Source organism: Panthera onca, chromosome F2 (assembly GCF_046562875.1).
Source record: "Panthera onca isolate mPanOnc1 chromosome F2, mPanOnc1 haplotype 2, whole genome shotgun sequence".
In the NCBI taxonomy this organism is placed as follows: Eukaryota; Metazoa; Chordata; class Mammalia; order Carnivora; family Felidae; genus Panthera; species Panthera onca.
The window spans coordinates 35,548,524-35,564,230 of NC_138356.1; the positions used below are offsets into that span (position 1 = coordinate 35,548,524).

At 33.7% G+C, this 15,707-nt stretch overlaps 1 protein-coding gene across 7 annotated transcripts in view; it reads right to left on the reverse strand.

The window, feature by feature from the left end:
* LOC144615054 (uncharacterized) overlaps positions 1-15,707 on the reverse strand; it is a 170,220-nt gene that overhangs the window by 143,986 nt on the left and 10,527 nt on the right. For 6 of the 7 annotated variants that reach the window (XR_013553407.2, XR_013553405.2, XR_013553408.2 and 3 more), the window contains exon 2: positions 3,825-3,899. The exons of the other annotated variant lie outside the window; for it this stretch is intronic. The gene's annotated coding sequence lies outside the window, so the exon portion shown is untranslated. The remainder of the gene's footprint in view (positions 1-3,824; positions 3,900-15,707) is intronic. 7 annotated transcript variants of the gene reach the window in all.

Consider the following 15,707-nt stretch of genomic DNA (forward strand, 5'->3'; position numbering starts at 1 on the left):
ATTCCCAATTGGCCTTTGGTTGATCTCATTAGTTTGGGGAAAATTGTTTAAGCCATTCCTAAATTATATGGTGTTTTACAGTCATGGAATTTATCTGTTGATTATTCATATGAAGAAATTATACTTATTATTCTCATGTGTATATATATATATATTTTTTTTTAACGTTTATTTATTTTTGAGACAGAGAGAGACAGAACATGAACAGGGGAGGGTCAGAGAGAGGGAGACACAGAATCCAAAACAGGCTCCAGGCTCTGAGCTGTCAGCACAGAGCCTGACACGGGGCTCGAACTCAGGGGCTGTGAGATCATGACCTGAGCCGAAGTCGGCCGCCCAACCGACTGAGCCACCCAGGTGCCCCTTTATTCTCATGTATATTATACTGGACAACCTGTATGCCTTGCAGGCAAGACAATATATCTTATGTGTGAATATCACAACATTAATTTAAATGATTGGTTGATTAGAAAAACATTTTGGAGAGGGGTATGGGGAAATTTTCAGTGTCCTTTCAAAATATGAAGAAACTGTATCCTATAATCTCTTTTATGTTGCAGCTAAGTAATTACAATTCAGAACAATAAGCACTAGAACACTGATAAAACTAGACAGAATGTATAAGATGCACACTGGCAAATTTAATAACCTAAAAGAAGTCAATCCAAGTGAATTTTCACTCTCCTATTCTGGGTTCAAAAATTAAGTCCCATAACATAAACTGTATAGTATTCCATAGCAAACATTATATATTTCCTTTTCTAGTAAAGCACAATTTTTCCTTACAAAAGAAAAGTTAAGACCAAAAAATCTTCAATTAAAGATAATATACACATGTTATGTATACATATATATCAAAATGTCAAAATTTCATTAAAGTAATAAGAAACAGGAAAAAGTTCGTATTTCTCAAAGATCATAGGAATGAAATGTCAAAAAGATTATATATCTCATTTTCTCAGGGAAAGATGTGCATTATATCATGGATTCACATATAAAATGTGAACCATCCACATAACAAAATTAATTAGGACACATTCAATTATTTTTCATTAAGTTTTGAATTTGTGAGATAAAATCGCTATTTTTTCCCCATTTGTAGATTTTTATGATCACAGGTGAATCAGAGAATGTTTAAGCTGAACTGTGGCCAAACTAAGACTTTTAAGAAATATATTTCATGCTGGGAAATTCTTTGGAATGGTTAAAGGACAAATGTAAGTAGTGTTCATGGAATAGTTAAAGGACATATTCATGATTGTTACTGTTCATTTTATTCACATACATTCTTGACTCACCCCACTCCTGGGTCAAGTCTGCATATTTGATGGAATATGTAGATGAAGGATCTCTAGATATGTAGTGAGAGGGAACTGGGAAGGGTTATAATGTGTCTTCACCCTTCCCCTAGCAGGCTGACTGTTTTTGCTTCCTATGAGAGAAGGGTCTAGGAAGTAGGCAAGGATTCAAGCCTGTATACCACCAAGGAGCACTGTTACTGGTGTACTTCCCCTCCCTCAATCTTTCTTCTCAGCACTTCATAAAAGCAGAAAGCCACTGTGCCTGCAGCTCCTAGGGATTCTGAACTGTTACACTAGCCCATGCTTAAAGAATTTGTTAAATTTTTAAGAATTTGTTAAAATTTTGTTTTCTTCTTACCTACTTTTATAAATGCCCTCTTGTTAAAAATTTTATTTGTTTTCTTCTTACCTACTTTTATAGATGTCCTTCAGAGGTGGTTGTTACTATTTGGAATTTAGGTTATGTGCGATCTAATATCTCTAATAGGCTCAGAAAAATTATGATTTTGTTATTATCTCGACTTTTTTTCATTGCTAGGTGAACTGCTGTTCTCTTGAAGTTTTCTGTAACCTAAGCGGAAACCAAACTGGAACATATCTAGTAATTTTTGTTTGTAAACTGGACATTGCAATGCTATATAGCAAGGATTCTCGCTTCTATGTTGATTTATATTCTGACAGAGAGTTAACTTACTACATGATCACCTTGAGTTTACGTGGCTTTGTTTTATGCTTTCCTGAACAGCTGATGAAGCCTAAGGTACTTCTAAGCCTTCCTAACTTTGCAAGGCTCTTAACTCCAAACATTGTTCCTCTTATGGAGGCAGCAAACTGAAAATATCCCTCAGTTCTTTTAACATTCAAGCTATTGATTTCTCCTGGTATTCGTGAAATCTGTTCATGTGTTTTTCAGGAGTTATGCAAGGATTTAAGGGAAGTTTATAAGCAGATTCTGGGGCCCTTCCTCATGGCAACTTTTTAATAATATTTCTTCCCTCAATTCTTATCTGCTCTGGTTGCCCTGAACTCTACCCTCTGACTCTTTTAGCCAATAAGTATGCAACTGTCTACTTGAGTTTATGGTGCCTCACAATGCATGTACTGCAAAATGCCCCCAGGGAAAAGTCTTCATGAACATGAATATCACTCAGTGAGACTCAAATCCCTTTCTTTAAGAATAGATTCCCTCTAGTTCTTGCCTGGTTAGGAATTTGTTAAGAACTCTCCAATAGCTGTTTCTATATTTTATCCAGAATTTATAATTGTTATATACAGGAGGGATAATGTCACAAGCAATTCTGTTGTTAATGTACTGAAACCTCACCTTGGTTTCAGTTTATTTTTAAAATGGAGATTATAGAAATAATACCTAATTCTTAAGGAAGTTATATGGATTTACTCAGGTCATACATACATACCTATAGGTCTTTAAAGCAATTTCTAGCATATAGTAGAAGCTTGATTTTATTACAATAATTTCTAATGTAAGCTCCTTCTAAGGAGCTAAGACATCTTTGCAAATGCCCAAACTTTGAGTGACATGCTTTGTTTCTTGATTACATTTAATTCCCCCCCCCAAAGACATAGAAATAAGGTCTTAAGCAAATATTTGGGTTATTCAAAATGGAAAATATTTTAAACTACAATTATCTGGACACTGATGATTTAGCAAAAATTAATTGAAATACTACTATATGCTGTAACTATGCTTGATTCTGAAAATAAGAGTAGGTAAGATACAAATAATCCAGAATATCTATATAATGTTTTTCACCCCATTTTTCCCCATGGAAACAGGATCTTAACAACAAATTGTTCATAAGTAAATATAGTAAAATTAGCACCCAAAATATCTACAATTTCTATTTAATCATAATATTTCTGGAATTGATACATGGTGTTATCAGACACAATAAAATAAAAGTTTTAGCCATGCACATCACACCTTAATTTGTATAATTTAGCAAAGCACTGTGGTGGTCTTCTGTAATATGTCAGAATACCTAAATAAAAACCATCCCATATAGCAAGACATACTTTTTTTGTACATATAGGAACATTTACTTTTTAAAAATGTTTATAACATTTGTATAACATTTTATAAAAAGTCAAGATCATAAAGCAAGATAAATACTCTAAAATATCAGTCAGTCATAGATAAAACCATTCAGATAAAATATTTCTATTTGCCTTTTGAACACAGAAAGATATTTTAATACATATAACAACATAGCAGCAGAAAGATGTTCATTCTCCATATTAAGATTATCTAACATCTGACATCAGATTTCCTGAGTGAAAACCAGCCTCTCATGAAGGAAATTATTTAGAGTTGGTTAATATGCTATAAAATATAGAATACCAATATCTACTCATTCTCCACATCTTTTAAGGGTGAAACACTGAGCTATAATCTTATTACCATTAATATGTAACCCCCAAAATGTGTTCACTGCACAGTTCTTCATATAGGATTTGCTTCTCTTATATTGGCATACACATTCTCCAAAAAATGTAACTTACCCAGTGAAAAAAGATCAATGAGGGTTTTAGAATATTCTTTGAATGTTAATAAGAAGTCTTTATCCTAGTCAGCACCTAGGAAAAAAAACAACTAATTCCAGTTTACTTTCAAATATCAATAAAACAATGCCACAATTAATGACTCAGAACCTTAAAAACTCTTTTTAAGTTCTTCCCATCCCCACTGCCATAACATTTATTTATTCATAGAATGAACCTAAACATAATTTTATTTCAGTTTCTAATGGACAGTTGAACAAACTTCAATTACATGATCCATTTATTTTTAGAGATGTATGACATAGTTGTAAATTGTAATATAGCCATTGTATTAGGAGGTATAATACAATATGCCAAAAATAATCACAACTATTAGCAATATGACACACAGAGTAAGTTGATTGTTACTGTTTTCATTGGAAGTGGGGATATGACATGAAAACTAGATTAATCTTTTTCCTATGATGATCACTTCTGATTACAAAACCTGAAGGTTGAATTTCAGTATGACTTCTTCCTCTGAAAACACTCTTACCTCAATTTTTCCATAGGAGGTCAAAGTAACCATTAAGTGAAGCTAACTCTGCCTTCTGATTTAACTGAAAGGAACACTGAACTCAAGAATCAAGCTGTGGACACTCTTCCCCTGATGTAAATAATGTCACATCCATGATCTAAATAATGTCACATGTCATGGACCAGGTGAAATCAATATTCTAGATTTAGACACAGGGACAAGCAATTTTTCCACCTTTTCTTTTGCAACAATGGAGAATTTGAAATTAAAATCATAAATCATACATTGTAGTTTAGAACTAACAAGTGATTTGGTCTCTAAAAGTTATTTTAGAATCAGAGCCAAGCAATACTAATTCAATGAAGTTGCACTAAAGTGTTGAGAGAATTTTGTGTGAACACTAAAGACCTATTCTGTAGGTCTATCCCACCTACAGTATGGATAAAAATGACTCCCATACTAATAAAGAGTAACTCAAACTCTCAAGTGGCTGAACTAGAACAGTTTCTGAAATACACACTCAGAAGTTAAAAATTGGTCAGTTTGCTCCCTTTCATGGTTTTAATTAATAGTATAGATATCATCATGACCGTTCTATTTACATAGATTTTGAATTTATATGCTACCTTTACACATTTGAAGATCTATGACAGAACAAAGGTATACTACTGGTAATTTGGGTTTTTCACATTTAGCATGATTTCAATTAGTCACAAATTTCTATCCATAAAAGAACAGTCTTGAAGGTAAAAAGAAATATATCTTGAAATACATGGCAAGTTTTTTTATCTTTCTCATAAATATTTTGTTTCAATGTTTATTTACTTTCTTTTTTCCTTATGTATCTATTTTTATTAATGTATTGCTCCAATCTAGACAAATCTTAATAGTTTATTCTTGTTTGGATTCATAGTAAATGATCTTCAAAATCTACAACTCCTCCAAATATTTACAAACCAGTACCTACTTTTATTTTGGATTGGGTGCTTTTCTTCCTGCCAGGACCTTCTGTTTCCCTCTAACACAGAATTCCTCACCATCTATTGTAATTCACTTATGTGATCCTTCAAACTGGATAGATTATATGATGCTTCTCTGTAGCTTCTACTTATATTCTTTATACTTGCAATTATTTGATCATTCATAATACAACTGCCTTTCTCATTGCACCTGAACTCTATGATGGCAGTTAATGTTGATTACTGATTGACTAGCTTTTAAATTTCTACTTTCCTACTGAATTATTAAAGGTGAACATAGTGAGCCTGTGTCTTCATGCCTGGTAAACAGTAAATACTCAGTACATTTTGTTGAATGATCACCAACCATCTCTTTTTCCAGAATGTCTAATTGGGAAATCATATCACAGATCAATTTATAAAAAAAAATATAAAGTCCACTTTATAAATGATCTATCATCTGCACTGCCACTATGGCACCATAGCAGTTAAATATTAAAATTAGATGACTTGATTGTTTTCAGCTGGCTCATCTTCTACTGAGAGATTGTTTCAGTTTCACTTCCCTCAATGATGGGCTTTCTTCTCATTTTACACATTTTTGCTTGTCTATTTATGCTAAGTCTTTAGTTACTATTCATACGTACATAAGTCAGAATACAATGTTTCAAGTGCAGACACTCCTATAAGTTCCAAACACATGTAACATTGCCACCTTGATATCTCCACTTTTCTACCTCAAACAACATATCTGTATCAAAAAGTGACTTAAGATATTTTATATCTACTACCACACAAAGTGGTGTCCTTCCAATCCTAGTGAATAGATCAACCATTCATTTCATATCCTATTGATTATCTTGACAAATGTAGAAAAGCATTTGAGAAAATTCAACATCTATTCATGATAAAAAACACACAACAAACTGGGTATAGAGGGGACATGCATCTACATAATAAAGACCATATATGACAAGCCCACATATCCTGTGCAGCAGTAAAAAGGTGAAAACTTTTCCTTTAAGACATGGAATGAGACAGGAAGCCCTCCCCCACCACTTTTATTCAACGTAGTCCTTGAGGTTCTAGCCAAAGCAATTAGGCAAGAAACAGAAATAAAATCCATCCAAATTAGAAAGGAAAAAATAAAACTGCCTTTATTGCAGATGACATTATCCTATGTAGAGAAAATCCTAAAGATTCCACCAAAAACTGTTAGAATAAATAAATTCAGTAAAGTTGCATAAAACAAAATCAATAAGCATAAATCATAAAGCATTTCTTTAAGAAAATAATCCCACTTACAGTATCATCAGAAAGAATAAGTACTTAGGAATAAAGTTTAAGGAGATGAAAGATCTGTACATTGAAAGCTATAAGATGCTAAAGAAAGAAATTGAAGACACAAATAAATGGAAAGCTATTCTATGTGCATGGATCAAAAGAATTAATATCCAGACCACCCAAAATCATCTATACACTCAATGTAATCTCTTATCAAAATTCCAATGTCATTTTTATAGAGATTAAAAAATAATCCTAAAAATTGTTTGGAACCACAAAAGACAGAATGGCTAAAGCAATTTTGAGAAAGAACAAAGCTGGAGTCATGGCACTCACTGATTTCAAACTATATTACAAAGCAGTATCAATCAAAACAGTATGGTAGTGGCATAAAAACAGACACATCGATCAATGGGACAGAATACAGATCTCAGTAATAAACCCATGGAATTTTTGAAAAAAACATGCCAAAAATATATAATGAGGAAAGGATAGTTTCTTCAACAAAAGTTTTTGATAATACTAGATAGTTATATGTGAAAGAATAAAATGGGGCACCTATCTTGCATGATAAACAAAAATCAACTCAAAATGGATTAAAGACTTGAATGTAAGTCCTGGAAATGTGAAAATGCTAGGAGAAAACATAGTGGGTAAGCTCCTTGACAGCAATCTTGGCAATGATTATTTGGATACCAAAGTGAATGCAAAAAGAGCAAAATTAGACAAGTGAGCTACTTCAAACTGAAAAGCTTCTACATAGCAAAGGAAACTGTTATCAAAATGAAAAGACAACCTATGGAATAGGACAAACTATTTGAAGCCACATATCCAATAAGAGGTTAATATCCAATATATATAGGAATGCTTACAACTCAATAGCAAAAAATCAAATAACCCAACTAAAAAATGAGCAAAAACCTGAATAGATATTTTATTTCAAAGATGATATGCAAATGACCAACAGGAACATGAAAAGATGCTCAACATTACTAATCATAAGGAAATGGAAATCAAAACCACAATGTGATATCACCTCCCTCCTGTTGGATGTCTGTTATCAAAGAGACAAGAGATAACAGGGGTGCCTGGATGGCTCTGTCAGTTAAGCCTCTTACTCTTGATTTCAGCTCAGATCATGGGATCGAGCCCCTCATCTGGCTCCTCATGAGCGTGGAGCCTGTTTAAGGTTCTCTCTCTCTCCCTCTGCCCCTCTCCCCTACTCACACATGCTCTCTCTTTCTCCCTCTCTCTCTCATATAAATAAGTAAGTAAATAAATAAATAAATAAATAAAACCATAATTAAAAAAAACAATAGATAATAAATGCTGGTGAGGTTGTGGTGGAATGGAGCCCTTGTACACTGTTGGTGGGAATGTAAACTGGTTGTAGCTACTATGGAAAACAGCCTGGTTTCTCAAGAAGTTAAAAAAAGAACTGCATAGGATCCAGTAGTTCCACTTCTGGATATATGTCCAACATAAAGGAAATTGTTATCTCAAAGAGATGTCTGTACTCCCATAATTGCACCATTATTCATAAGAGCCAAGATATAAAAACAGCCTTATGTCTATCAATGGATCAATGGACAAAGAAAATGTGCTGTTTATACAGTGGAATATTATTGAGCCTTAAAAATAAAGAAATCCTGTCATTTGTGACAACATGGATGAACTTGGAGAGCATGATGTTAAGTGGAATAAGCCAGACAGAGAAAAACAAACACTGCGTGGTGCATGGGATCATTTATATATGCAAACTAAGCAAACAACAATCCCTCCTCCCCTCCCCCCAAAAAAAGGTTAAACTCACAGAAAAGAGAGAGTAGAAGTGGTTTCCAAGGCTAAGGAATAGGAGAAATAGGAAGAGGTAGGTAAAAGGGTACAAACTTTCAGTTATAAGTTGAATAGTCTGAGGATCTAAAATATAACATGGTGATCATAGTTGATAACACTGTATTGTGTAATTGAAATTCGTGAAGAAAGTAGAACTTTTGAGAGAAAATTTCTCTAGCTTTCTAGAGAATCCAGGCTCAGAAACCCCACTCAACATGTCATCTGACACCCATTCCAAATCCCCTGCTGTCAGCAGAGATAACTGCTGAAACTCAAAGTATTTATAAAAATATTTTCCCCTGTGTTTGTTTCTCAAACAACGAGACCCCTACAGATAGAAATGGAGAGTCCCCAAACCCCTTTTTATATGGTCTTATGGAACTTGTTTTTCAGCAAAGGAAAAAAATATCCAAATATTATGAAATAATGCAGACATGTGTTTGACACGTATGTTTGTCAAGGATTAAAGCATTAGTGAGGTGAAAAAAAGGAAGAAAACCAGATTGGTATTAATATAATACCATGGTAAACACTATTTCATTAAGCCTCATGGATATGGGAACTACAGGACTGTTACTATGAAATATTTAAACAACATGTGAGGAAAATGAAATTGAAAGAAAAGGAGCAAAGTAGACACTTCTGAAAAGTTTTGACAGAACATTGTCAGGTACAGAAAGTAAGGAAGATAAAAAGAAGAAAAAATATAGCCTAATGATGCACATTAAAAAATTTAGAACAGATTTTATAAATAATATATAAAACTTGCTTAATAATTCATTAGCTAGTTTCTTTCCTAACACCTAGTTTTCTAGAACCCTCTCTTTCCCCATAGAGTTGGTAAATTTGGATATTTTGAATATGGAATGTGTTTTGCCAAGCAATGAATTCGCTTTATACTCACTCTCGTCAATACTAACATTTCTTGCATTTATTCTTAATACTTAAAAACAATCTGCCAATCATTTTAAATATACATTTATTGGGGCGCCTGGGTGGCGTAGTCGGTTAAGCGTCCGACTTCAGCCAGGTCACGATCTCGCGGTCCGTGAGTTCGAGCCCCGCGTCGGGCTCTGGGCTGATGGCTCGGAGCCTGGAGCCTGTTTCCGATTCTGTGTCTCCCTCTCTCTCTGCCCCTCCCCCGTTTATGCTCTGTCTCTCTCTGTCCCAAAAATAAATAAAAACGTTGAAAAAAAAAAAATATATATATACATTTATTAAGACCCGAGTATTTTGATAAATGTGCTATTTTACAAATCTTCTTTTAAAGAAAGGAGAAACATGAAGCCAAAGAGCTTATCTTACTGGCTCCAAAAGACACAATCACACATCAGACCATGGGTCTGCTTGTAGGTCCTGTGTGACAGGCTACAGTTAAGCAACCATCCTATACTCCATATGTCATTGCCAAGTTGGTCCTCAACGCACAGACTGTAACTGATTCTCAGTTCTAAATATAAAGGCAATGAATCCTTCCCCAAATCAACACCCAGTATGACAGTGGATGCACCAATGTTGGTACCAGATTCTCTCTGCCCTTCAGCCTTGTTAAATGCAGAGAAGTGAATTAGAAAGAACAATGGAACATAGTGCAAGGATCAAAGCATTAGGAGTAACATCTTCAACATAACAAATTTTTTTTTGGTAGGAATAATACAAAGCTAATACCTTTAAAAGGAAATGGGATAGTACTTTTTAAAACTATAACATTACTAACAAAGAATTACTCAATATATTTACTGGCTTTCAATCAACATCAATTATAGAAGGTAAGATTTTTCAATGTGACTTTTTCTAATTGTTCATTCGTTACTTATTAATTAAGTATTAATTCACTATCTACTAAGTGCTAGGGATTATGGTTGGTGCTAAGGATACAATGGCAAATGAAACAGCTTTGTTGCTTCCACTTAAGGATTTTAAGTCTAGACGATTGTATCGGGAGTAATCTGTTACAAAGGAATCAGAAGGAACAGCAGTTTTCAAAACTGTCATGAACTTGGGACTATGATTTAATACCTTCTGAGAGAAATATAATCACTTTTAGAACATTTCTAAGTAGAGTTTGGACAACTTTATTTAGCAGCCACAAGAAGTCAATATATTAGCAGAAGTTTTAAGAGATAGGCAGTCCCAAATGCACTATTAAAACACCATGTAACACTATGTAATGTAAGTAGGGTACAGGCTCTTAACGGCCAAAACACGGGGCTCAGCTTTGGACTGCTGAACATTTGTCCTATGGCCCACTAACTAGTCTCAACTAGTGCTCAGGATATAATATTGAGAAACATTAGGGTAGTTAACTCATTGTCTCCTAAAGAATTGGAGCTTATAAAGGAAAAATATTAATATCTGTTAGGCTAAATAAACATTTTTGTTCTTTAATAATTAAAACATTTGTGTCTGGTAGTTACTTAATGGAGAAATAAGAGATTTGATTTTGATAGGATTTATATCTATTAAAATGTGTTTCTTTATTGTCTTTGCAAGAATTGAGTTTGAAGTACTTGATAGTCTGTGTTCCTCTATATATACCTGAAGAACTCTTGTTCATGCCTTGAGGCCAGGAATTCAACCCCTTCACCTGCCCAGCTACTTGAAGGCCCCACTAACTACAAATTTAAGGACTTTGAGTATTGGCTCTTGGCATTCCTAAACGATCTTAGCTCCTGCATATTTGTACCTCTCTTATTCTTAATTTTAGAGACCATTTGACTGAGTTTTTAAATTAAATTTACTTTTATTCTTACTTTTATATTGCTCCCATAAGTTTATATCTTTCAGGAGTTTACAATTTTATTGATTTACTAGCTTTATTATTCTCTCTAAAATTAACATTTTATAATTCTACTTGCTTAAAGAAGTGTATTGGCTTTTGCTTTTATTTCTTTGTGGTATTAGAATCATACCAAACCATTATCAATTAGAGTTCTCAGTTGTTTTATCTCATTTTCAGCTTTTGCATTTGGTATCTTTATTATTCTAATTACTTCTAATGCTTTATAATTTCTTAATTTTGTTACAATGTTTTTTCCCTTGAATTTTTCCTATATTAAATAATAAGCTCTGATATTGCATAAGAATAAAGCAGTAAGCACAATGCTAGGAAAAAAAGATCAAAGAAGCCAACAGGCAAAATATAATCACAAACAATTTAAAATTACCATAATTTTTGGCTTTTTAATTCTCTGTGAAAGAAACACTTTATGTTACATTTTATTTTTATTTATTTATTTTTAAATGTTTATTTATTTTGAGAGAGAGAGAGAGAGAGCACATGCGCAAGAGAGACTTTGAGCGTAAGTGGGGGAAGGGCCAGGAGAGAGGAAGAGAGAGAATCCCAAGCAGACTGCACGCTATCAGCACAGAGCTTGATGCGGGGCTTAAACCCATGAACCACGAGATCATGACCTGAGCCAAAATGAAGAGTCAAATGCTTAACAGTCTGAGCCACCCAAGCGTCCCATGTTACATTTTATTTTTATATAAAGAGTTCATTTGATCTATTAGAGTCAACATGTTTTGAGAATTTCTCTTAGCATTTCTTTTTAACTAATAGTTCCCTAAGTCCAGAACTTCAGTTCTAGGCTCTTCTTTCCCGCCCTGTAGACTCTGCCACAAATGCTAACTATACCAACCAAGTCCACAGTCTGCGCCTGGATGGGGGTCCCTGTATATTGCCACTTCACCTGATGAGGAAGATTTTTCTCATCATATGACCCCATCTTCTTATCACAGGGCCTCAAGCAGAGCAATATTAAAATTATTACAAAGGGCCTAAAGAATGTTAAATGAGTTGTTAAATAAAATTCACAGAGAGACAAATATTACTCATGTTTTAGTTGTATTAGGATTCTTCCAAATTCTATTTAATTACTTCTGGGCTTTGAATCATTAAAGAGTGAATTTTTGAACAGTAGCAAATCAGATGTTACAAAAAAGTTAGTCTGAACTCTGGTGGCTAGCTCAGGTGGTCTTGTGATGACAGAAACATTCTATCCGTTGCTTTATTAATGGGTATACTTAATGTTTTATATATACTCCCAATGTAAGCAAATTACTTTCCCTGAACATTTATTTAAATTCCACCTGTCACTTTGGATAGAACTGGCATTGTTGTGTAATGTGTGAAAATGTGTGTATATGCATCTGCACACATGTGACTCTAAATAAAATGGTTTCCTTTAATGTATTTATATTAAACCCAGACTTTTGTAAAGAAAATATAACAATTTTAGAGAAAACCTAATGTTCTTGCCTATCTCTTCTCCAAGGCACTTGCTACCATCTCATATACCTTGCTCTGTCAACTTCCTTCTCTCCATCTACTGTCTCTGCTCCCACCTGCTTTTTCCTATCAGTATTTAAAATTCATTAAATCTCTTAATAGATAAATAAATAAAACATTTCACAAATTCATCGACCTATTCAAAAAACACACACAAATGTGGTAGGGGGGGATGGGTAAAGGAGAGCAAGAGATACAGGCTTCCAGTTATGGAATGAATACATCACAGGAATAAAAGGTACAGCATAGGGAAGATAGCCACCGATAGCATTGTATGGTGACAGATGTAGCTACACTTGTGGTGAGCATAGTATAATATATATAGACTTGCCCAATCACTATGCTGTACACCTGAAACTAATGTAACATTGTGTGTCAATTATACTTCAATACAAAAGAAAAAGAATGAAATTGCCAATTAAAAAAAAAGGAAAGAAGAAAACAAGCAAAGTCTAAATAACTCTCATATCCAAGAGTATTTGGATACATGATGACTAAATGTAATTCAATATTAACCAGGCTGCTTGAAAAGAACAAGAGGTATAAAGTAAGAAAATATGAATAAATTATGAACATCAGTTAATAAGAATTTATCAATATTATTAGTTCAGTAATTATAGCAAATGTACCATACTAATATATTAATAATGGGGAAAAGTGGGGCACCTGGGCGACTCAGTCAGTTACATGGTTGTCTCTTGTTTTTGGCTCAGGTCACGATCCCACCGTTTGTGAGCTAGAGCCCCAAGTAGGTCTCTACACTGACAGCATGGAGTCCGCTCGGGAATCTCTCGCCATCTCTCTCTGCCCCACCCCCTCTCATGCTCTCTCTCTCTCTCTCTCTCTCTCTCTTGAAATAAATAAACTTAAAAAAAAAAGAAATACTTTCACCCTCTGTCCACTATTCTTTTTCTCCAGTTTATTTCTCATTTGACTGACTTCTAACTTCTGACCATATCATTCAGTTTTCACTAAGGTAATTAAAGACTTCTTGTTGCTAAATCTGATACACTCAGATCAAGGGAAATGATTTAGTCTGGGGTGGGATAATCAGGGAAGGTGTCCAAGAACAAATTAAACTTTCTAAATGTAGAAACTGAAATCACCTACCAAGTGTTAATCAGGATGAATGTAAAAAGGCACTAACTTAATGAAAGAAATATAACCCTTCAAAGCAAAAAAGACAAATCCAAGATCTCTCAAGTTTCCAAAGAGAAAAAAAATAATATGCTTACAAAAGAATGAGTACAAACTGCCACTGAACTCATCAGTGGGACAGTGCTTTCAGTGTTCTGAGGGACAATGATTTTACCCTAGAATTTTATACTAGCTATTGATTAAATGTAAAGGTAGAATAAAAAATTAACCAAGATTCAGAAACTTTTCCCACTGTATAACTTTTCTTCAGAAGTTAGTTCATGATTTAGTAAATAGTAAACCAAAACAAAAACCAAAACAGAGGGAAATCTTAAAAAATCTATGCTGTTAGGCAGAAAAAGACAAAATTAAAAAGAGAGATGGGGAGGTTTGGGAGTATGACTTCCAAAACAAAAAGCAGAATTTTATAAAATAAAGATATGGAGAAACATTTAAGCTATAGCAATGGTACAAAACAAAAGGGGTAGAAAGAGGCAGAAAATGGGGCAACTAAAACAACCAGCGAAATAAGGCACTTTGTTAAAGGTGGCAGAGTTGCAGATGGAAAAAGTCAGTCATTGAATCATCTAATCAGGTACAACTACATTAGATTCTTAAGTCAGTAAGCAAACAAAATCTCTGAGATCTGGATAGTATCTGTTATCGTACCCAGTGTTTCTTTAACTAATTCACCTTCCTAGGTCTATGTAATGCTTTATTTTATTTTATTTTATTTTATTTTATTTTATTTTATTTTATTTTATTTTATTTTATTTTATTTTATTCTATTTTATTTTATTTTATTTTACTTTATTTTATTTTATTTTATTTTTTTTTGCCTAAATTTCACCTCATCTGATACTATAACCCATCCCCCCCTCTTACTGCTTTGCTTATCCCTCTCCCTTTTTGTTTTTCCTTTTCTCCCCTCTTCCTCCTCCTCTTCCTTCTCTTTTTCTTCTTCTCCTCTTCTCCCTTCTCCTCCTCCTTCTTTGCTATTGAATTTCCCTGCTAGAATTTTAGTTTAATTTTTAAAACTCACTTTGTTTTAAATTAATCTATTGTGCAAAACAGAGTTGGATTTTTGTTTAGTGATCCAATCTGAAATTCTTTAACAGATGAATTTAGACTATTTACATTTATTGATGTAATAGCTATTTTGTTATTTCCTTCATATTATTTATTGTTTTATAATTGTAAGATTTTGTTATGTGATATGTTTTCTGCATTTACTTTTTAAAAAAATTTTTAATGTTTATTTATCTTTGAGAGAGAGAGAGACAGAGAGACAGAGTGAGAGCAAGGGAGGAGCAGAGAGAGAGGGAGACACAGAATCTGAAGCAAACTCCAGGCTCCAGTTGTCAGCACAGATCCACTGCAGGGCTCAAACCCACTAACCATGAGATCATGACCTGAGCCAAAGTTGGACGCTTAACCAACTGAGCCACCAGGAGCCCCTGCATTTACTTCCAATATTTTGGATGGTTTGTCTTTTCATTTTAGAGTACCTTTGTAATTAAAATGTAATCCTTTATCTAGTTCCCTTAACCTTTTATTTTTGTAGACAATATTATTTCCCTAAGAGCAATAATGAAAGTAACACATCTTTTCTTCCTCCTCATCCTTTCCTTATTTTTCTTGACCATAGGATATTAGACAATATTGTTTTCTTTGCTCTTTATCCTATGTCACCAACGGTTTTGTTAGAAATATGAGGCCAACTGAAATGTTTCATCCTCATAAATGATCTTTTTGCCTCGCTGCTGATTTCCATGTATTTGAAGACTTGCAATGTTATTACAATATATTTGTGCTGACCATTTTAAGTCATGTTCTCCTCCGATATTTAGTGTGCCATT